This window comes from Chlorocebus sabaeus, chromosome 14 (assembly GCF_047675955.1).
Source record: "Chlorocebus sabaeus isolate Y175 chromosome 14, mChlSab1.0.hap1, whole genome shotgun sequence".
Taxonomy (NCBI): domain Eukaryota; kingdom Metazoa; phylum Chordata; class Mammalia; order Primates; family Cercopithecidae; genus Chlorocebus; species Chlorocebus sabaeus.
The window spans coordinates 66,515,688-66,539,653 of NC_132917.1; the positions used below are offsets into that span (position 1 = coordinate 66,515,688).

Consider the following 23,966-nt stretch of genomic DNA (forward strand, 5'->3'; position numbering starts at 1 on the left):
CAGCAGAACTTGACATCAATTTGCCCCTTGGGAGGTGACCAAGAGTTCTCTATGAAGGGCTAAAATGGCCAGCCCTTGTTTTCCTGGAGCCTAATGCCAACATTCCATCCTAACCTGTATTCCTCAGCAGTGGGGCTATAACTTATTTGGTTTGACTAACCAAGAGTTTCTAGATACTATGGACTTTTATATTATTTTAAAAAACAAAACAAAAACCTTTTAAATGCAAATAACCTACAAGGTGGCAAATATTCAAAGAGTTTTCAAACACAGTTAATAGTTTGGTCACTCAGTCTTGAAGTGAAATATAGAAAGGTTGAGATTTTTTTTTTCCTTTTGAAAATAATGGATGGTTTCCTCTAACAATAAAATCACAGGGCAACATATCAATTTTGGAACCCATGGTTATAAAATAAACATCAATTCTTATGTAGATGTTTGAGGGAGATTCTCCTGAATAACCAGTTATATTTTAAGGTCATGTCCTTGAAAGTCACTGAAGTAGGACGAAAGCAAACAAAATGAATAGGAAAGAAATTAATGGCTTCTTAAATTGAATCGTATACATTATAAAACTTAAGTATACACAGTTATATCGTCTGGCACACAATCTGAAATTGTGGGATAAAGGCTCACTTTTCCATCTTGAGTTTGTGCCACCCTAATCCATTGACCAAAAGTGCACTTTTAGTGGCCTATTGATTTACTCAACGTTGGCATGCATAGGGAAGCCATTTTTAAAATCAGAATGGAAGCAGCAAATTTATAAAACACATTTTAAAGCAAATCTTTCTATTATAAAGATTTTCTAGTTGAATATTCAGCTTGAATCAATAGCTACTGTACTCTGGTAGGATGTAAAAATCTGCTACATCTTAATAATTGAAAAGCACATTTTGTCACCATTGCAAAGTTGCTACATATTGCACTATTTAAACACAGAACTTTTGAGTCAAGCCAAGCCTCTGCTCCTGGTCAAACTTATCTCTTCCCTATAAACTCAGGAAAACGTATCTTTTAATATCGACACTATACTTGATTTTCTCCATTCTGCTATACACTCAACATCTTTTTCTTAAATAACCATAGAGTTGTTCAAATAATCTTTTCTTTCAGCATTGGTGCAGCCCTCTTTATGTTCAAATAACGCTAAACTCATTTTTAAATGAGCACGAACACATGATGATAGAATATTTTTATAAGAAAGTGAATGTCAGCTGGGCCTGGCAGCTCACACCTGTATAATCCCAGCAGTTTGGGAGGATGAGGCAGGAGAATCACTTGAGTCCAGGAGTTTGAGACCAGCCTGGACAACATGGTAAAACCTCATCTGTACAAAAAACACAACAATTAGCTGGGTGTGGTGGCATGCACCTGTAGTCCCAGCTACTCAGGAGGCTGAGGCAGGAGGATCACCTGAGCCTGGGAGGGTGAGGGTGCAGTGAGCAAAGATGACCCAACTGTATCCCAGTCTGAGCAACAAAGTGAGAAATTGTCTTAAAAAATTGATGTCACTTTATATTTCCAAAGAAAAATGGTTGTTTTTGATGTTGAAGCTCTAATTTGAGGAAAAAATACCTGTGCACAGGGCAATGGGAATGAGCCTAAAAAAGTGTTTGTATGCTTAGTTGCCAATTTGGGAGACAAGAGACAATTTCCAATATTTTGTATATCCTTAATTATTTATTATAAAAACCAGTGGGGACAGAAATCTGAAATTTAAAATATTATAAAGAGACACTTGCATTAATTTTATTTAAAATACTATATGCTTGGCTTTAGATGACTTTCGAGTTGTATTGTTTCTCTCTCCTTTATGAAGGTTTACCAGGCATATTAAAAGGATCAAATACAAGGTGAACTAAAATCAGAAACACAATATTCATTTATTTAACTCTGGTACAGTAGAGCAAATTCAGGGTGACTCAAGGGACACAATGTCTTGTAAAACATATGTACTTAATATAAGGGTCATAAAACTTATTAAATTAAAAGCTAGGTTAAAAATAGGAAGAAAATTTATGCTGCTGTCTAAAATAGCAATAATTTCCCTTTGGCCTTTCCCTTTCCAAGTAATATGGGTTCTGGTCAGGAGGAAAAAAAAAAAAAGGCAACTTATAAAATCTTCATTTTGGAGGACCAAATGCAAATCTCTTTTAACTACACCGTGCATTTTAACAGGCAAGTGATATGGCTGAAAATAGAGTAGTAAGAAGATAAAATGCTAAGCCTTAAAAAGTGTACTTGTGATGAGGATTCAAGAATATAGGTGGCATTATTCCTGAGTACAAACAATAAACTCCATTCATGTTAGCTGGTAGCCAGGAAGAATAGCTTTAGGGGTATGGGGACAGTAGAAAAAATATTAAAAAATAGTTGATTTGGCTTTGTGGCAGCAGGACAGTGAGTAGGGAGCACAAAGTGTGCACTGCTGTTCAGTCAGGGCGCAGTAGTGCTTCCCTGGACAAAACTTTCTACCCTTGTCCAAGTAAAATTTGGACTGTAACAAAATCTATGTAAACTAGAAAATTTGAAGTGAAGATTGACCTCTTATTTTGTCTCACTCTGCTGCTTGTGGTCCACATCTGTGTAGTAAAGGACGCATTACCCTTACAAACAACTTCAGGGTTTGAGAGTGAGGGTGGCCTCAACTTTGTAAGCACTTGCATTATTTTTTAATCCGTGCAGCTAAAATATATTGAGTTTGCTTGAATGTTTATTCTGAACATGATAGCCATTTTCCTTGCTGGGGTTCCTAGGTATAACACCTTAGTAATTCGAAACCAAAATAAATATCAATTTCCTTCTACTGTAGTCACATGGGGGGTTGTTTGGAATTTTATCTTCACACGAAAGTCTTAAGGCTGTTGAGAAAGGGCTGTGCTGGTCATTTATCTGTTTGCTCTCAGACTCACTCCCATCCTTTCCTTGCTCTTTTGTCTTCCAAGGGGCTTAACCCTGCAAAGTACATTGCCATCTGGCTTCCACAAAGGTTCTGCAAAGGGACATGCTGGTTAGGGAGGAGGAGAGAGGCTGGGATAGCCATTCTCCCACTCTCTCACCTGCATTGAAAGTGCTTCTGCAATGGCTACCTCTCCCCTGAGGTCTCAGACCTGCCTTCTTCTCTTTGTCCTTCTAGTTAAGGGGTGGCAGTGGCTTTCTGTCTTGGCCAAACTCTTGGTGATTTCATCATCCCCATTTGGACTTTCAGTTCTTCCAACACTTTTGTAACTAGCTCCTTAGATTAAATCTCCAGGTTGAACTACTTGGTAGGGATTCTGTTTTTCCTGACTAATGCCAGGACCAACTGCTTTACAAAAATTATTTCCAGGTTATTAGTTTGAAAGATAAGAGATTCTATTTGATGTCTTTGGGGTCTTTGTCTGTTGGCCAGTGGGTAGGCTGTTGAGTCATAGAAGTCACTTTGGCAAGGTTCTCTTTTTGGTTGAAGTGAAGCAAACATGTCTGAAGGTGAAATGAGAAAGTAAGAACTATTCAAGGTCTTTACAGGGTGGACATTTTAGTAACACAAGAGAAGGTGAACTGAAAGGGCTGTGTGGATATGTTGTTGATCTTCGCGAACTCCCTTGAGCTGTATAGCACTGACAATGGGGTGCTGTTATAGCCTTTGGAAAAACTCAGCTAAAACCCCATAATCCATTTTTCTTTCATCCTTGCAATCTTTTTTTTTTTTTTAATTCTGTAATGAACTAGCCTGATATTGTAAATAGCCTCATTTGAGCTAAGATGGGCAATATAAACACACACACTCAGACAGCAGTAGAGGAATTCTGAAAATCATACACCAGTTTCTCTTTCTTTCTCTTTTTCCTCTTTCTCTTCTTGTTCACATTTTCTAATGAAGTTAAAAGTTGGTTCTCATGATAAAACTTCATAGGCTGCTGTCTGGAATGAGTTTTCCTGAAAGAGCTCTAAATGCTGGGGGAAGGAGGGAATGTGGGGTGGGGTGGGGGAGAATCCAGACCTCAAACCCAATAGCTTTGCCATTCAAAATACCAGCTTGAAGGTTGACATTTGCAGGGACCTTGGGAGTATAGCATGTGGGGACTTTTATCCTGCTACTTCAGTGACAGCTGGGCCTGGTCCAAACAACACTGCCAGTAATATTGTCATCGAGTGGGATAAGTGGAGCTGGAGGGGAACTTCCTTTTAGCTTTAGACTTTAGACTACAAAGTCTCAGAGCCTTTGGGCATTCATTCACCATTCAGTGCACTTACACTGTCCTGAAGTTTATTTTCATCAGGCTGTTAGTAGGGCTTGGGAAACCTTGAAAATGGAATGCTCAGTTTTTGTGAAGATTTTCTTTTGAACCCACAGATTGTATGAAGTTTAAGCACATTGTTCACTGTGTAATTATAGATGAAATATTAGAGAAGTGGACTAATTATACACAATGCACTCAAACCCAATTAAATTAGCATCTGTGGTGAACGTAAGGATATTCTCTTTCACTAACAAGAAATACTTTCTGAACAACAGAGAATAAAATCATTAAATTGGATATGCTGTAGAGATTATAAATATCCTATTAGCATATAAAATGAGGATTAACCTTATTTAATCACTGCATGCCAGATCATCAAAAGTCATGTTGCACCCCCATAATGTTGCTGTATTAATTCTACAAAAATAACAATAAAAAACCCTACTATTAATAAACATAACTCTCAATAAATGCTGTTCTTGTCTACTAAATTAAACTGTTAGAGAAATTCAAGTATTCCCATAATTGCTTAACAAAATAGCAAAAATACTTTTACCTATTCATTGTAATATTATGGCTGATTCAGATTTGCGTCATCTAGTGACTGAAGAGGTGTGTCTTCCTGGCTGGGCAAATTAGCCTACTTCAAAATAAATAAAATATACTATCCATCCCAGCTAGCACCACAAGTGACCTTTTGAAAATGTAAATTAAGTGATTGCAAATACCAAGAGTGTATTCAAAATGAAAACGTATGGGCTTTAGACATAGTGCCACCATTGTTCCAGGGATTAATTGGCAGACTATGAATCCAGGGATATCTACCTTTCAATCTGGGTCATTGAATATTCCATTGGAAGATACTCATGACCATTGTTTCTGTGATGAAATCATCAAATCTGGATGGAGCAACAACAAAGGGGATTTGGGATTATCCAGATTCATGTTATAGCTTATTATGAATATTGATTGGATGCAGTAACAAAAAGCAAATGACAGCTAAGTTGAAGGCAGCCATTTTGTATATCATGTTCATAGATTGCCGTCTTTCCCAGCTGAGGGACAGAAACCAGTCAACAGGGATGGTTGATTCAAGAGGAAGTCTTTGTCGGAAGAGAGTGAAAGAGCTAAAATCAATCTTCCTTGCTTTTTCTTTCTTCCCTGTTTCTCTTTCTTCTCTTCTTCCCTCCCTCCCTTCCTTTGTTTTTTCCTTCCTTCCAAAGAGTTCTTTATATTTCTTCCAAAATTTGAAGGGCGTTTTTTCTTTCATTCTTGTGAAAACCGTAATTACAGGGCCTGGAATATAAATGTATTTATAAATATTGAGAATAATTATGGCTATTACAACTTTGTATTTCTAATTTGGTGAATTAAAAAAAATCAACACATACAATTATTTTTCAGTGGAACCCTTCCACTTAGTTTGGCTACTCATTTTTATTTGAGGAAGTAAGTTCAGCTTAAACTGTAAAAAATCAGATGTAATTGGAAAGAAATTTAGAATAAACTGGAGGTAATCGGTCTGCGGGTGCATGGTAGGGCACACTGTGATGGGCCCATGGGCAGGGACTGAATCCAGGAATAAATGTGGAGGGCAGAAAAGTCTACCTGGGAAACTGAAATTTAATAAACACATCAAATACATGAAAGAAAATGTGATTTTATCACACTAGAAGTGTATCTCTCAGTAAGCCAATTCAAAGAAAGAAAGCAGAATGCATGCGCAAGTCAAAGTCCTTTTTCATCCTCAGGACCAAAGCTGCTTAGCCAAGGAGTTTTTCTTTCTGTCCAGGTGCCATACACCATTTAAGTTTTTTTCCAGGTTCCTTGGATTTTAAAGCCACTTGCACTACATACGTGTAGTGCAAAAAGAATATATATTCTTTTTTTTTTGAGACGGAGTCTTGCTCTGCCCTGGCTGGAGTGCAGTGGCACGATCTCAGCTCACTGCAACCTCTGCCTCCCGGGTTCAAGCGATTCTCCTTCCTCAGCCTCCCGAGTAGCTAGGATTACAGACGTGTGCCACCACGCCACCTAATTTTTGTATTTTTAGTAGAGACAGGGCTTCACCATGTTGGCCAGCCTGGTCTTGAACACCTAACCTCAAGTGGTCCACCCTTCTCAGCCTCCCAAAGTGCTGGGATTACAGGCCTGAGCCCAATGCACCTGGCCAATATATGTATATTTAGAAAATCTTCTGTGGCTCCTTTATTCTATAGAGAAAGCAATATGTTGTGAATACAGTGTTAATAATAACTACTATATTTGCCCTTTTCGACCAAACCAACAATTGTGAGTTTTAGCTTTTATTTTTGTTCTCTTTAAGCTCAATTAAAAAGTACTTTTGCCTTCCAGGAGGCATTTATACAATTTATTTGAAGTGCTGGATGAATTAAAGAAAATCCTATGCCTTAAAATCTTAGATGAACTGATAGATTTTCCATAACAGTATTACTTTAAAAGACTCTTTTTCTTCCCCCTTCTTCCAGGTCTCACTGGCACAGCAATTTAGCCTTGCCTCAGAATTGTTACATTATGGGCAAATGGTCTGGTTGTGACACAGGATCGTTTTCAGAAAAGCAGCAGACAGTGTCTAGAGGCGGGAAAAAAGGTCTTTATTGAGAAGGTCAAAAGGGACATAAAGGCAAAAACTGACTTTCACCGAAACAGAACTGGAGACCAGGCCTCCAGTGTCCTTTTTGTAATGCATTGCTTGTTTTCAGGTCCCGTGATAGAATTCTTCCATAACAGACAGAGGACTTTGTTAAATTGTAAATGAGTACTACTTCAAGCACTCTGTGGAAATATATTCTCCCCCTATAGCCCATACATTATTTCTGCTTATAGTGGCTCACATTTCCCGTAACTATCAGAGAGAACTTAATTCAACTCACACCACATCACTTTACAATTGTGCAGGTCTCTTAATCAACCTTTGTATCAGCCACGAATGTGCAGTATGACCTAATTTGAAAATGTCTCAAAGTGCTGACTCAAACTGTTAGTGAATAAAGGCTAGTCATTACCATTATGACACTAATGTGATGCAAAATAAAATTGAGTTGCATCAGCTGGACATTAGTTTGCAAAAATATTAGTGATTGAATCCATTTTCTGTTCATATTTTATTTATACTTATATATGTATATATATGCATATGCATATATTTATTTTTTGTTCGTTTGAAACAGGCTTGCGGCAAAATTATTGAGGGCAGAGGAAGGAAGCCACATTTTAACACTAGATAAAGACACTGGGTTAAAGGCTGATCATATGTATATCATGATCTCCTTTCTATAAGATGAAGACATGTTGCTGTTGAAATCTTATTAGGATATTCATATGTACATAAGCAATAACATATGAAAATTATCATCTTGTTCTGTACTCTGGTGCTAGATTCCATGGTTTCTAACAGCCCTGGTACTTCTTACTACTTCATATTACTCAAAAATTCTGACATTGTATTCACAAATAACAAAAATTTGAGATTTATTTCTTTCATGGGCCTTCTTTCCTTCTTCTTTACTTGACAAAAAAATTACTTTGAGATAGAAATACCTTTAATAAACACTGTCATTAATTACTTGTGAACAAAAGAAAGTGAGATATAAAACTAGACATTATTTAGCCTCATCCCTACTGATAATACTTTGTGGAAGGCAACATCAATGATCTTTTTCTTACACAATTCAGAGGATTTTGAGGAAAAACTCATCGGTTTATTTAATACCTATGCATCCCAAAGCTAGCATTGGTTTCAAATTCTAAGCTGATAAGTAGTCATTGAAAATAAATGAACAGGAAACTTTCTTAATTTAGAGAACTTTTCCTAATGATAAATGAGGAACTCCACTCTGTATCTCATTTTGGGCCTCTGGAATTCTGAAAATCCTGAACATAAAAGTGATATATTAGTGATAAAATACTTCTGATTTTATTTCTCTAATGGTTCTAACAAACCTAGCACACAAATACAAAGGAGATATGTTGTCCTTTAAAATTGTCAAGGACAAGAAATTTTGGCTATCAGGAAATTATTTAACCTGCTTCCAATTGAGAGAATATACGTCTTCATAATATATCACCATAAGCGATCAGTAGAGAATACAGCTAAATTAAAATGCTGGCAAGCTCAGTTCATTCACTTTTTAGAAAAACAAGTAAAACCTTCCAGCAAGATGTGTAGAAATTTTCTACTATGTGATGACTTTCATATTTGAGTCCATTTTACATTGTGTAATATGTGACTTGGGCTGTTTTTATGACCTGTGCTTTATTACCACATTAAGACAATCCACATTTCAAAAAAGAAAAAGTTTGAATAATTTCAAAGTGAACTTGCCAAAACCAGCATTCAGAAGCATGGGTGCTCACGCTCGCAAACACAGGCACACTTTCAACTTACCTAAAAACGGGGATCGCCCTTTGTAGCTAAAATACAATCTTTCTTATTTTTAGGTTACCGTGAAAAAAGGTATGTGGGTGTGATTCCTGCAAATGGATTGCCAGTTTCTTAACAGTTCATCATTCTTAAATGATAGAAGTATAGCAGCACCCTTCTGAAAAACATCTTTTCTGTAGATTTTACTTTGTCCATGCCAGGACAAATTGCGTGCTAAATTGAATAATTCTGAGATGTGAGACACCTCCATAACTGTCCTTGGACTACCAAGGAGCTGGCATTTCTCTTTGGAAGATGAGGGGAGAATGCTCCATGCCCTCTTAATTGATGATTTACTGTGCTTTCCCTTGGGACCACATCCGATGATCTGTAAGCTTGTTGAATTTTGAGGCAGATACTAAATATAATCAATATATAAAAATATAAAAAAAGGAGAGAAAAAAATGCAATGAAAATTTATGACCTTAACATTCCTTCAGGGTCAAGCAATTTATCAAATTCTCTCACTTTCTGGTTTCAATTACACAGCCATTGTGGAAGGAACTTATTTTAGCAGGTTCATTTGCCTCAGTGGGGAATACAGGACTTTGGCCTAATGCTTCACCTTTAGTGCAGGCCATTTGGGCCTTAGAACAAATACCAATCATCACTCTTTGGGAAAAAAGAATCTGCATCGGCGTGGCCTATTGGAATGGGGTTTCTGTCAAGGTAAACGGTTGTCGGCAATGACTGTGGTAGAGTGGCGATAAATCCCATTTTATTGCTGAAAAATTCCAGCTTCTCTCCATGCCTGACAGCTCCCCACATTCTCATACCCATTTGGGCAATTTCTGCACTATGTCCATCTGGTTCTCATTACCTCTCAACCTGCCTGCGTCTGATCCAGAAAAAGAGCAGGTCAGAAACGGGGCTGGCGGGGGGGGGGGGGTAAGAAACCAAGGTGATGAACAAAACAGAAAGCCGGGGGGTGGCCCATGGGGTTCGGGGAAGAGTTGAAGTTGGGCAGAGTGGGGATTCCAGCTAAGACTCTGAGTGGTTTTGAGAAGGGGCCATATCAATTATTAAAAATGATCATGACAGAGTTGGAGCCAGAAGCTGGAGAAACCTGTATCTTTAGACTCAGGTATTAAAAAGACACCTGTTTTAAGGTGAAAGAGAGAGGAGAGAGAGAGAGAATGTGGTAGGTAGAGGAGGGTGGGATGGCATCTCTATTAAGAGCACTGCCGGCTGGTTATCAGAGAAGAGGACCTGTTGTAGAAAAGCACAGAACCCTGTGTACACAGTTGGCAGGCTTCTAAATATGCAGGCGGATCAAACTCTGCTAGAGATTCGATTTTGGTTCAAAAACATACGTTTTTGAGGACAAAGAAAACTCTTGGCTCTCCAACTTTATTGTCTCCATCTCTCGAAGAAGAATAATATTTAAAAACTAACTTGTCTTAATTAGGGCATTTAGAATGACGGGACTAGCACTGAGTCACTTGGGAATTCATAACCCGACATATAATCACTTTTGGAAAGGAGTGCATTTATGCCTTCAAAAAGTTGGCCTCATTTTCTGAAGCTGAAATCCTTTTGATCATAATTACTTCTGACCTAAAATTACCCACAGTCACCATACAATGCCACGCTGGGACAAAAAAGAAATACACATTGTAAGTATCTGATAACAGATATAAACTATCGGCCAACTTAAATAGTACCATAATTTAGACTACGATGAAACTATACAACTATATATTTTTGAATATAACATTTACTCATTATTATTATTATTTGGGTGCAGTGGGTGGGGCCATTGTCACAAATACTAAAATAAGAGTGGTTAAAGTGTATCGAAGTATAAATGATAAAGATCTGATAACTTTCCATACAAATTAGAATCAGATGAATGATTGCATGGATGTAGTTATTTCACCACCTGTTTTGAAGTCAAAGTTTGTATGTAAATGTCTTAAAACCAGGTATGATTGTGTATTCTGAAATATGTTGGAGAGCTGTGGCATTGTTATGATTTGTAGACAGAATCTCTCATGTTAGGTATGTTTGGATGGACATATTGAATGGTCTCTTAGTACCTTCTGGATCCCAGGGGTCCAGAATGTATTTCAAGTCCTCAAAATGGACATTTTTGACAGTCAGAACCCCCAGTACTGCATTGAATGTCTGGTTTTTATTGGTTGAATTCCAATATCGAAATTACGTTAAATTTTAGTTGCTGAGCCAGACCCTTTAGGCAAGAAATACTGTCTTCCAGTAATCGGGATTTAATTTCTAAATTTTCAAGTCATGACTGCTCAAAGGAGGTTTTATGAAATATATCTGAAATAGTAAATGAATCCCACGTAGACATTTAAATTGCGAAATTGTGGCTAAAAATTTTAAATTAAAATGATAAGATAATTTGGATTGACATACATTAGAAATCATAAAAATGGAAGTTTGTTACCTTTAAAATCAATATTTTAGTCAATAAATAAAACTCTAAAACAGACGTTTTCACATGGACATATTAAAAGGCGTAAACTTTTAGCTAGGGTCACATATCTGTTAAAACGGTCTTGATTTTAATGGTGTCTCTAATTTGGAAAGTAATTTCAGATTCTTAGCCAAGAAGAATCTTGCTTGAACTTTACTTTTCTAGGCTGTACATATAGCAGAGAAACGTGATCATTTAAATTCTAAAGGATGTTTGTTTCTTTTAATAGCATAGCAGAGAATTAATGGCATGGGGGAGAGGGACGTGACAACTTAACCTGATGCTTGATAGCTGTTTACTTATGAATGTGTGCCACAGATTTCAGTGTCTGTAAAAGAAGGGGAAATAAAGAAACCGATGGCTTTTAGGGAACTTAAGACACATGGAAGAAAGTGCTTAGAAGGCTATTGAAATATTTACAAAACAAATCATTTACATTAACTTTCTTATGTGTAGAACCTGGAGTGCCCGTGAAAAAACAGAACCAATTTTGGCTATGAGAAGTATTTCAGCATCAAAATGGTTAATAGTATTATAGCTTCAAAAGAGCCTATTGGCTCACCCTCAAGGATGCCCTGCAGTTGTTGTTAAAGTCATCAGATGAAGCTAGCCTTCTCAGCTAGCCTTTAGATTTGTCTGCTAACAGTAAAAATACTATAATAAATCGGTAACATATGTTGCCAGGCAAGGAAAAGTGATATAAATAAAGAGACTGGGAGACCCAAACCAAGTACAATGTGAAAAGAATTTAACTTTCAATCTATTTGCTGGCTAATTACCATTTGAAAAGTAATTTGAAAGTGTTACTGTTATTTGCTGATATTCTTCCTCATTTTTCTTCTTTTCCTCTTCAGATTGCATTCTTACCCAAATTCTCTTCGTGATTGCCTGCTTTGCGGCTTTGGGGTAAGTCCCAGTTTTCCACAACCTTAAGAAAAAAAATGCATAACATAAAAGATGCCAGAAAGACTTATGTGTCCTGATATTCGGGGTCTGTGAAATATACATGGGTTTGTTACTGGGGGTGGGAGGCATAATGAAATAAAGACAAGGGGTTTGTTTCCGCAAGGATCAAAAGTGTGCGAAAGTGTGCATATGCAAACGAGGCTCCCATCAGGAAAGCCACCTCTGGAATGGAAATGACAAAGCTTGGAACACACACAATCAATTATTTTCACCAGCATTTAAAATATAGAAAACAAAATCTGCTTTGGGAATTGACTGAATATTTTATTTAGCTTTTTTATTGAGACATCCTTTGAATAATGGCATAATATAAATAGTTTTACAAAGCAACAATATAATCAATCTCTAAACTAGAATATAAATCAAGGATTTCATTAACTGCTGGTAGCCAGTTTAAATTGTAGTCTTGTCCATAATGTCTATCTATCTATGTATGTCCAAGTTATATTAAAAACCTTTAAATGGCTTTGTAATATCAGCTACATCTAGCTATTATAATAATTAATGGTACTGTTTTATAAATCAATACATGTATTCTTGATAAATTCATATCCAGTTAATGGTGTAATTTAAATAAAAAATTAATGTAATAAAGGACATACAGAAATGGGCAGGAAATCTTTAAAGGTTAAGAGTCAAATTTGTCTAAATTCATTCTTAACCTGTTTTGGAAAAGTTTATATTTAAAATCAGCTGACACTTACCTTGTTTCTGTAAAACTAATCTTGCCATTTCTGGTGGTATCTAGTATTAAATTTGTAAGATGTTTTTTGACGTTGTTTTAATTACATAGTTACAATACTGTGGAATATTTTACTGTCGTTGTACTATTTTGTGACTATTGCATATTCTTCAGTAAAACAGAAGAAAACAAACTAAAGACCTCATACCAGTAATTTATTTTTAATTCACAAATGCATGCAAATGATTTATTTTTTGAAAATCTCCAAAGCTATATACACATTTTATTTAAGGGGAAGAAGGACTGACTAGTTCAAATAATTTGCATGTGGAAGAGCCGAGCATTTTCACTGCTTTCGCTGAGTGAACATTCCAAGAATTTTGGAAAGAAAAGAAAAACGCATGAAAGAGTCTGAAATGTATTTTAACGCTGCACCCGGGTACAGGAACATTCTACCAAAAGATGAGTGTATTATAGTTCTAATTTAAAGAATACATACCAGAGACATATTTAAAAAATAACAAGATTTAGAAAAACAACCAAAGGTTGTATGTTATCAAATACAATATCCAATCTTTCCAAATAAAATTTCATTTGGTTTCTAAGAGTAAGCGTTTTACAAAAAATATCTTTCAAAATTATGCAGACCAGTCTGCCCTGCCATCCTCCTTGACATGGTGCAGAAATGTTCCTTTAATCCACTGAGCTTTTTCTGACATTTTTCTTAACCTTGCTGAGCCTTATTTAGAGCACCAAAGGAGGCGTGTGCAGTTTCCTTTGACACTGATGGGTATTTCAAAATGTTACAGAGAGAGGGGGGAAAAAAAAGAAAGAAAAGATTTGCTGCCAGTCACTTCATCAATAGAGCTACAGAAGCAATTACTATTTGTTAAAAGTTTACATTTCAAATGAAGCTAAATTTTAAAGAAGTCTCATCCTTTTAGAAGGACTGGTGCTTGGAAGAGAGAGGAAGAGAATGCACATTAGTGATTACATGTTAAAGTGCACTCAAGTACTGGAACCATTTAAAATGTATTGTGTTTTTAGTCGAAACCTGCAGCAAAACCACTCCTAAGAGGCTTAATTTAGGTTTTATAGGAGGAACATAAAAAAGACCAGGTTATAGCAACATGCTGAAATATGGGGTACATTTTAAATATCTTCATTTAAAAACGTATGTTTATTTCCCCTCCTGGGATCACTAACGTGCGTCTCCACAGAGAAAGCAAGGACATGCATTCTTAAAAATTATCTGTTAAAGGGATCACATTCCAAGACAGGTTTGGGCATTTTTATTACTACAGATAACCTCTTAATTATGTCACTGCCTTCCACTTGTTAATCAGGGACATTCAACATAGTTAACCATGGAGTAGTTGCCTTTAGAAGAATACATTATTATTAAGGATTAGAAACACATTTTATTCCTATAATCATATTACATGTATGGTTTTAGCACTGCTAAAACCCTATTTACCTGCTTTAAATACATAACACCTAAGAAAGGATCTAGATGCCTATAACAATGTTGTTCATTACTTCAAACTGTGCAGTTCATGAAAAGCTTCAAGAGACAGATAATTTTACTTTTCCTGTCTCCCCGCTCCACCTCCCCCATGTCCCATGCAATTCCGATTTGGATTGATTTTAGGTTTCCTGTGCAGCCACCAGTATCTGAGATACTCAGGTACTCTTTCAGAGACCAAGGTGTAAGTGAAGTAAATAAAATCATGTTTCACTGTTGCTTTATCAACCCTCCTAGGTAGTTTTTCTGCCAGCCAACCTGCACTGTTAAGACCCATAAAATTATGCAATAGTGACTTCTTTGGAGGTTCTCTAATCAGATAATGGCTGGTGTTAGGAGGCAAGGGCCCAAGGCAATGTTGCTGGTACTTAACACTGTGGTTGGTCATTACTTGTCTAGTAGAGACCAATAAACAGCTGATTACTATCCTATACGGAGCCAATATTTTACATTTATCCTGGTTATTTTTTCCTTTTCTTTTCAAGTTCTTATAAGAGGAAGTATTTGTCAAGAAGATCTATGAGTAGTAGCCTCCCAGGCACCTTAAAAATAAGAATATTCCTACCATGAAATGATGGCTTTTGTGGAAAGGTGGGAATGATTCTGGTTTTTACAAGAGCAAAGGTTTGATTTGTTTCAAGTCCATTTCTTTCAGACAGGGACACTCCCCCACACCATCCCTGCTGCTCCCTGTCCCTTTCCCCCTCTATGACAGGTTCACGGGCTGCAACCAAGGGATTTTAAAATCAAAGGTTTATATCAATATTTGCACTCTGGCAATAACAGGCCCATTTTGCTTCCTCTGTAAGCCTGTGATAATTGATGCTTCATACCTGGAACTATGTTTCATTTATCTTTTTACTCATGAAGATAGTATATAAATAAAAGGTAATTTATGGAAAGGAACCAACCATTTGAAATAATAATCCTAAATCCAACTAGATAATCTTTTAAAGCTGTAAGAGTCAGAGATGGAGATTTCTAAACTTCTAAAGAAAACTTGATTGCAAAGAAGAAACCTGTGCATTTTTGAATGCTTGTTGAATTTGAATGTCTGTGTGGGCCAAAAAAGAATCAGAGGGACAAATGGAAACCAGGAAACAAAAGGTGTAAATTTTAGATGTGTTTTAAATTAATGTATTTAATGACCAATTATTAGACTCATTACAATTTTATTGACTTTCCCTTTACATTTGGATATAATTTTATACTAGCCAATGCAAACTGCAAACTGGTGAGTCTCCTAAGGTGCTTTTCCTTTCCTGGGATCCTCATCTTAGAATGAACAGAGGCACATCGATAAGAACTGGACCTTGATTTCACAACCTCTTACAAAGCCAGGCAATTCTTGAGCCAAACAAACAAAGGGGGGTGTAAGCGATTTCATTTATTTTGATAATCCTCCTCTTGCACGGGAGCATTTTGCTGTCTTTGTCAAAGTGAATGACAACAATTTGGCCAACTCTCTCTGAGCTGCACTCAACAGTGACAGGCAAATTATCAGAGGCCCTGCACTTCTTATTATCAGAGGAGAAGCCATCAGGGGGACGCATGGAGGATACCTCTCCCTTGTCACTATTTGTCAGTGGGACAAGGGCCACTGCTATGGGTAGCTGACAGGTAATTTCAACAATAACAATTACTCCTATTACTGGTGTCATAAACAATTCGCCCAAGGCATGACAATAGCAAAGCTTTATAATTCAATGCCATATAAATAAATGCCAGCAGGTAACAAGTAATTTAGCTCCAATCAAGCTTTCACCCCAGCATTAATATTGTTATTGTAAGAAAATGGAAAATTGAAAAAATTCAATATGTTAATGAATTAAGAGAGGTTCAAGGGCTAGACAAGAGGAGTTGGAAAAAGGAAACCAAAATTATTGTGGTATCATATTTGGTGCCATCCTGGGGGCCAAACATCAGTATAATTACTTTAAGACAAGAAGGAGAACTGGAGTGCCTTAGATCTCAGAGCAGGGAAAAATGTGACGTGAGCTTTCAAAAAATCCACCTAACTCCAATTTCCAAAGAATATAAGTAGAAATATGAGAATGTATATATACAATGTAGCATTTCACTGGCTTTCTTTTTCTACCTGAAATATTTCATATGAAGCAGAAGCATGAGTATCAAAGGAATGTTTGCATCTGTTTAAGAAAATTGTATTGGTACCTGCTTCCTTTACATTAAGTCTCATAATGAAACTATTTTAATACTCCTTTTTTATCTGGGGTGAAGGTAAAGCTGAAAGTCACCTTTGCTCTCCAGCTGTCCACCTTTTGGAAGTGGACTAGAGGATACAGTCTTATCTTCACACATAAAACTTCCTGATCAAACCAATTTGCAATTTTAGTATTTGTCCAGCAAGACAATGTGCCATCACAGTGACAGCAGTAAAAGAATTTGAAAATCTCTAATTAGGAGAGCTGCACACCAATTAACGCATGTCAAATTTCACTTCATCAAGTGCCACTCTAATTTTCCCTCTAAAAATTAATGGATTTTTTTTCTTTTGGTATGTGTGTGTGTCCCCTTAAGGCAATGTTGATTCAAATCTGCTCAAGATGCAGTGTTGCACAGCTAAGCATCTTCTTGATTACAATCCGCCACACTTCTAACTGCGCTCATTCGCACTGCCACGGATACTTTGTCAACAGTCAAATTACACCACGCTGATAACAATGCATAATGGTGTTCCTCCTCCAGTCCCCTGTCAGGAGAGGGGCTTCATAAAAATGTGATGTTTTCTTCTCAACTGTATCTAAAGGAAGTTTGTATGACTAGGTCCCCAGTCAGGCGTTAATTTTTAAAATTAGTTTGTTAATTTCAAAAAAAAAAAAAAAAAAGAAGAAGAAGCAGCAGCAAAATGATGGCATATGAAAAGTCCTCACTGGAAAAAAAAAAAAAAAAATCAGCAAAGAAGGAGGAATGGAGAATATCTATGGCCAAAGTTTTACTTAAACACTTTGTTCGGAGACATTTTCAAGAGCACTATTCTTGGTTAAAAACCAGATTTTTTTTTCTTTACTTCTGGTCTATAAACATTGGAAGCCTCTCTTGAACAGACTGTATTTAGATTGTGCTAGAAGTTTGTTTAACTGCCATATTTGCCAGAATCCTCAAAACATCACAGGACACAGAAGACAAATGACTGTGTGTGGGGGGCGGGGGAGAGGGGGTGCGTAAGGGGGTCAGGATTGCATATTCCAGATAAATGTTGATTCACTTTTAACTATTTTTTATCCTAGTTGCTTGTTGCGGATTGGTGTGTCTGAGGCATCAGCACACGTGGGGAATATTTCTCACTGAAAAATGAAAGAAAGAAATGCAGTGATTAGAAGATGATTTTACATTCAGTCTTTTTAGAGATTATTCAGATTTCTTATTTTTCAAACACAATCAAAACCAGAACAAAAACAAGGAAATTAAACAAAATTTTAAATCTATTCTCTTATAGATTCTTCAGGGAGTAGAGAATATTCACAGGGTTGACATCTCAGCCTTCTCAGCGTATAAGCATATTGTAATCCTATTTATTCACTAAAAATGTAAATTCCTCTGATCTACACTTTATTTTCTTTAATCTGCAGGTTGAATACAGCTTCTTATTCACTGACGACTAACTCAAAAATTTAAAACGATATTTTTAGGTTTGTATTTCTGAATATTAAAAGTGTCTTCCTTCTCCTATGGCCCCACCCCAGCATGTTCTTAAGTGTCTCTTTCAAACAAAAGAAAATGACATCCCCCTTTCAACTAGCCAAACATTAGATTCTCTCAGAACTGACTGGGGATTCACTAGAAGTTTTGCAATTAGATTCATTCAAATTGAATTATTTTCTTTTTTTTCCAAACATCGTTCTTAGAACTTTATAAATGTAGCAATACTGGCTTCACAGTTTCATGTGGCTCGTTTATAAATAAAGGTATTTTAATAAAACCAAGTTCTATGTACCTTTGAAAAACAAAAAGCTGGAACAATCTCACATTAAAACATTACAAAAGGATTGTAAAGGGAAATTTAAAAGGAGAAAACTTGATTATATAATGCAATCCAGCAGTAATCAATTTTACCTTCAATATCTTGCTTTTGTTTTCAAAATGCTAAATAAACAGTACATAATGCATCCCTCATCAGCCAAACCATGGAGGCTCTGTGCTCAAATAACAGGAAACATATTCAATTTTCCTAACAGAAGACAGTTCATTAAGCTGTGCCACATCAAATAAAACTTTAATTTCTCCAGCATCAGAGTCGCAATGAAAGCAATTGAAGAAGATGAGCCATATGGTACTTCTATCAGCAAACACATATTGCTCATTCCCCCAAAGTTTTCTAATTCTGCTCCCCAGACCTGTGTAATATAGATAATGTGCTCCGAGAGCAGCAACCATGAGCTATCTAGTGTACACTTCTAATACTGTATTTAATGGGAAATAATGAATCATAAAAGCCTAGAGAAGATGGCTTTTGCTAACCTAAATCTCAGCTGTAATTTCATTGTTCTGTGCCTAAGATGCTGTTTGCCCTTTCCAAACAACAGCAGTTGAACATAATTATGCTGCTTCGAACCTGGGCTTGAAAAAGCATCCCTAATATAACCAACTTTCTATTAACTCCTGAAATTCTGAGTTTAATGATGCACTGATACAGGCCTTGACATAATCAAGCATGTATCATTTAAAAATCCAAATAAGCATTTTTCCCCTTCTTCTCTTTGGTCAGACTGCTCAATGCTTTTATGCTTCCTCCTCCGCCCCCTGCTTGCGTCCATCCCCCACCCCCCACCCCACCCCATGCAACAGGAGTGGCATGATTAAAAATGAGGAGATTTTCTTGTTATTAGCAAATTTGACATTTGCCTGATGAAATGCACATAAAATGTGAAAGCTACACAGTACTCAGAAGAATGTCTCCACTCCAATCCTAGCTACCAAGATGAAATAATTTAGGTAAAGGAAATGTAAAGGTCCTTGTACATCTCTTGCTGCGGAATGCTAGGGTTGTGTTATAAATGAAAGAACCAAATATTGCTGAGCTTTTAGAGTGATAGTATTTTGGCACATGTGAAGCGCATAGTGTTCCTTCTCTCACCTTAGCTGCTTTGACAATTCACTTAAACACAATACATATGCCCAAACACAGCAATGTGTGTGTCGTGAGCCCAACCTTTCTCTGGTTTAAGATCTTGGGGCTGGGGCTTTGTTCATTTTTAGGAAAAAATGTTGCCTTTTCCTCTAACTAGGTCAATAATTCCAGCTTTTCCATTTTTAAAGCTTATCAAATCAATATTTTACCAACATGATGCTAATTTAGAACATCATCAAATAACACCGTGGATACATATTGAAAACATATTTTAATGGTTTTGTTTGTTTTGGCATCATATGAACCAAGAACAATTAAATTAAAAAGAGACTTTTAAAAGTTAGAGATTGCCTTTTTAAAGCTTATTAAAATCAGCATGTTAACATGCCTGTCTCTGAATTAGCTCTCACACTTGATTGCCATCATTAAAACTAGTTGTTTGGGTGCTGCTCAAAGCCGATTCTTACTAGTTATTAACTTGAAATCTCTTTCCATTGAAATGTAAAAAAAAAAAAAAAAAAAAAAAAAATTCATTCTCACGAGTGGAAGAAGCAGTCACCAAAACATGAACTAGCACAGCAAGCCAGCAACATTAAACCACGAAAAGACCAACAGGTAAAATAACTACAGTAACATCTAAAACACACTCATGAAAAAAAAAAAATCACAACAACAACAAAGAAGCAGTCCATTGATTATATTTCATGAATGCCTTAAAACAAATGTTTAAACAGTTTTCTGAAACAGTGCAGAAAACCTCTGCATGCTCCACTGGGTTGCAATGACAATGGTCTATTGCAATGTAAAACACGCTGGAGGATAAAAAGGTGCTTTTTGTTACCATTTTATCAAAGCTGTTCATCTTCGAGCTGCAGGCAGCATTTTGCTGGAATTGCAGATATTTCTCTGTCCAGGCTCCTTTGTTTGTGCATCTCATTTGCATATATTTATCTCCAGCTGAGGGTGCGTTCTGCTCATTAAGGCCTCCCTTCACATTATTTCATAAGCCAGCTGCTGAGAGGGATTTCACCTGTGGTGACTGAGAAAAGAGGGGTGAAAAACTAAATTCTTCATAAAAAGGAAATCTTCTGAGTCTCTTCCCCTATAAATGGGCACCATTTGTGTTAAACAGCCTCTTGTCATGATAGATGCCTCCAGAGGTCAGGGGTTAAAGTTGATTTGAAGGTCAGCAGTAAAACAACAGACAAACCAGACGCCAAACTGGTTCCTTAGCTGTCGGTGGGAGCTGTGGTACAACCAGGTCTTGAACCTTTTTCAACCTCTAATAAAACAGGGGATGAATCTGAAGTGGATCAACCAGGCCCCTGAGGAAGCAGCACAGAAAAACACAAATAATATCAATATCAGGCAGCCACAGGGAAACAATGGGGCATTTCTCCGTGCTACATGCATGCTGCTATTGTTTCAAGGGCTGGGGAATTAATTCCACTTATTTATTTAAGGCGTGTCAACTCACTGCCTAAACCTGTTTCAGTGTCAAGATGAATAAAACTTTTATGGCTCATAAAATAGAGCCATTCATCTCAATGTTCTTTGTGGTGCGTTTTTTTTCTTTTCTTTTCTTTTCTTTTTTTTTTCCTGACATACTGAGCTAGGCCTCTGCTCTGAAATGGTTACATCTGAACCCATTGGTGCTACGATCCACACCATATTAGAGAAAAAAATTATTTTACTGGCAAATGGATCTCAACAGAAATGACACAAGGAAGCATTTTAGCTACGATGTAATAGCTCCAAATATTCTTCTAAATAATCCGCATGCAGTTGCATCTGTTTTGAGTATGCATTATTTACAAAGCAGAAGTTTTACTATTTTAGAGAAGTTCAAAAGAGATAGCAGTAAAGATATTAGTTTTCTAGAATACTATGTCACATATTTCATTTTACTTTAGAAATGCAACCTTGTTAGGATAGCTCTTTCCCATTCATCATTTTTTGCCCAAGTTTCCGCTGTTCTGTAGTCAGCTTATACTGATGTAATAATCAAATGCCTCCTTTAATTCAACTGCTTAGAATTTTATGCTTAATTTTCAGCATAAAATAGCACACATAAATGGAAAAGAAAATGCATTTATGTGCTTTTTGGATTATAAATTTTTTAAAAAGTTCAGTTATAGAATTAATTTTACTTTTGATTTCCTGACAAATGACTTTAATAATAATATAATATAAACAGGTTAACATTCCTAAAGTGCCGCACACAATGCGAAGCACATGTATTTTCTCATGCAGTTATTAATAATAATTCAATCTAAGTCACACAGGTCCCCTTAGAATGGACTGTAACAACATTATTATCCACAACATATTTTAGTTGAGACAAAATGTTCCAGTCACACAATATCATCACTATAGCAGATCATTATAGCTTTAACAGATGACATCATGGGAACATAGTTGCTTTATATCAAAATGAGTAAAAAGAAGCAATTCGATGATATTTAACAAATTTTCTAATCACAGCCTCAGTCATGCATATTAACATTTTTGCTCCATTGTAATGTAAATGGATTTGTGGAGGATTCACTTACTGTCTTGTCCTGGTTGCTTTGTTTTTGAGTTCTCTATTGAATATTGTAGCCTTTACCTATGACGCTGGATTATTTCTGATGTAGTCAGTTGGTAGGTAAGGGTTTTCTCCCACGAACTCAAGTTTTTTCAGCAAGTAGATCATTTGAGAATGGCTCCAAATAAAAGTTGTGCTTTCACATTTTGCTCGTACACAAACATATGGCCCTGAGGAAGATGGATTCATTTGGGGTGCTAAGCACTGCTCAAGATATAAGTGCTTTTTATTTTGCATTTGAACTGGTGCATGCCCCTTAGAGATGGACCAGTTGCTTTACATACTGGTGGCCCATTTACAAAGCAGCCCTGTTTGAAAACAGATGCTTTCAAGTGGGTCACCAGGCTTTAAGAAAAATATTTAAAGTCATAATTGGTTGGCTTTTGGTCATCTATGGCAATGTGTTCTCATTTAAACATAGAGCAGGGGATTTTTCTTCTATAACCAATTACAGTTTAAAAAATGCAACGAATCTTGCTTCACACAAGGAGCTTAACTTGTGGTTGGAGAAATTTTCCAACTTATTAAATGTTGTTTATATCCTCATTTTTGTAGACCCTTTGTCTTCCCAAAGCATTTGATAACTCCCTCTGTAACTGACTTATCAATTTTCTTTCTGACCTTTCATTTTAAATTTAACCACACCCAAACCCCCAAACCCAGAACCTCCAAGCAACTAGACTAGAGCGAAAATATACAATTTACTCTCTCCATATCTCCACCAATGTCTTTCGTTTTTCTTGTACTCTAATCTAATCGGTAATTCGTAAGCTTTGGCCAAATAGTTAAAAATGTTAAGTGCTAGCAAAGCCTTTTACCTCCCCCTCAGATCTGTCTCTGTTTATGGAATAGGTCCCAGTTTCCTCCTCTTCTCCTTCAGCCCGGGGTCTTCAGGTCAGAGCACTGTAAATACACACAGCCCTTGCTGGACCCATAAATCTGAGCAAAGGGCAGGCCTATATATTCAGATAAGCAGGGGCAGAGATAGGGGCTTGAAAGGAGGGAGAACTAGTGGAGTCTGAGGCTCTGCAGCCCTGTTCAGAGAACTGAACTCAAAAGACCAAGAATCCTTAGTGCGGAAGGAGGAATTTTGCCTTGAAACATCTCCTCTTATTTCTAATGGACGAGGTTGGCACTGCTTCCTCTTGGTTTATTTTATTTTTTCCACATTGCTTATATTCACATCCTTACTGAACGTATTATCTTAAAGACAATCAAATTAAACAATAAATTTAATTTATTTCCAATGTCTTTTTTTCTTAAGTGTGTTTGTGTTTTGACCTCTGTGTGTGTGTGCATGTGTGTGTGTGTGATGTTTCTTGAAGTCATTTTACCAGAAATTCTTCTCTACTGTAATTTTTCAATCCCAAAGTTTTCGACTATATAACTATATTCTTAGTTACCACATTGAATCCCCAAGAAAAATACATCTAAAGGAGGAATGACAAAGTGACAAATAAATGCTTACATACCCTTCAGTCTTTAAGGCTTCCATTTTATTCCTGGGTTCAAGTATTTTCTGTTGGATTTTCACTTCTTGAAATTTTCAGTGACTCCTGGAAGACCATCCTTCTTGGGGGATGCACCCATTGTGACCACAGATAAGGTAACCGTGGAAAATCCTGGGCAAGATGACCATGGCTGAGAAGATCCTTTCTATCACACTTGACAGAATCACTGCATGATTCTTCTTTAGATACAATGAGTGGCACTACAGATTCATCTGGGTCATTTCAGACTCCAGGAAAATGTGTCACTCGATTTGTTTCTGAGCAATGTTTTGTATTTTATTGTATATATGTATATATAATTTTAATCTGATTTCTCTAGGTTATTCTTTTTGGCTAATAGAGAATCGATTTTTTAAAAATACTAATTCATGTTCCTCAAAAGCTGCTTCTTTTCTTCTTTTCCTTGGTTGAAAAGTTAGTGATAATTCCGGGTAATTAAGAAAATTTTATGGAAAAAAATTGCCAAGAAAGTAATTGGGCTGGGAGCCCAGCA

The 23,966-nt window shown here is 36.5% G+C and overlaps 2 long non-coding RNA genes across 3 annotated transcripts in view; one reads left to right on the forward strand and one right to left on the reverse strand.

Moving 5' to 3' along the window:
- Window positions 1–23,966, forward strand: part of LOC119627259 (uncharacterized) — a 442,819-nt gene that overhangs the window by 91,086 nt on the left and 327,767 nt on the right. Inside the window, exons 4-5 of one of the 2 annotated variants that reach the window (XR_005243374.2) lie at window positions 11,965–12,016; window positions 17,877–19,107. This is a non-coding gene — a long non-coding RNA (uncharacterized lncRNA). Of the gene's footprint in view, window positions 1–11,964; window positions 12,017–17,876; window positions 19,108–23,966 lie in introns of those variants that run through there. The other variant, XR_005243376.2, reaches the window with a different exon arrangement.
- On the reverse strand, window positions 17,186–23,540 carry LOC119627258 (uncharacterized). The gene is made up of 3 exons (XR_005243375.2): window positions 23,431–23,540; window positions 20,217–20,700; window positions 17,186–17,591 (listed from the first exon to the last, which is right to left on the reverse strand). It is a non-coding gene; the product is annotated as an uncharacterized lncRNA (long non-coding RNA).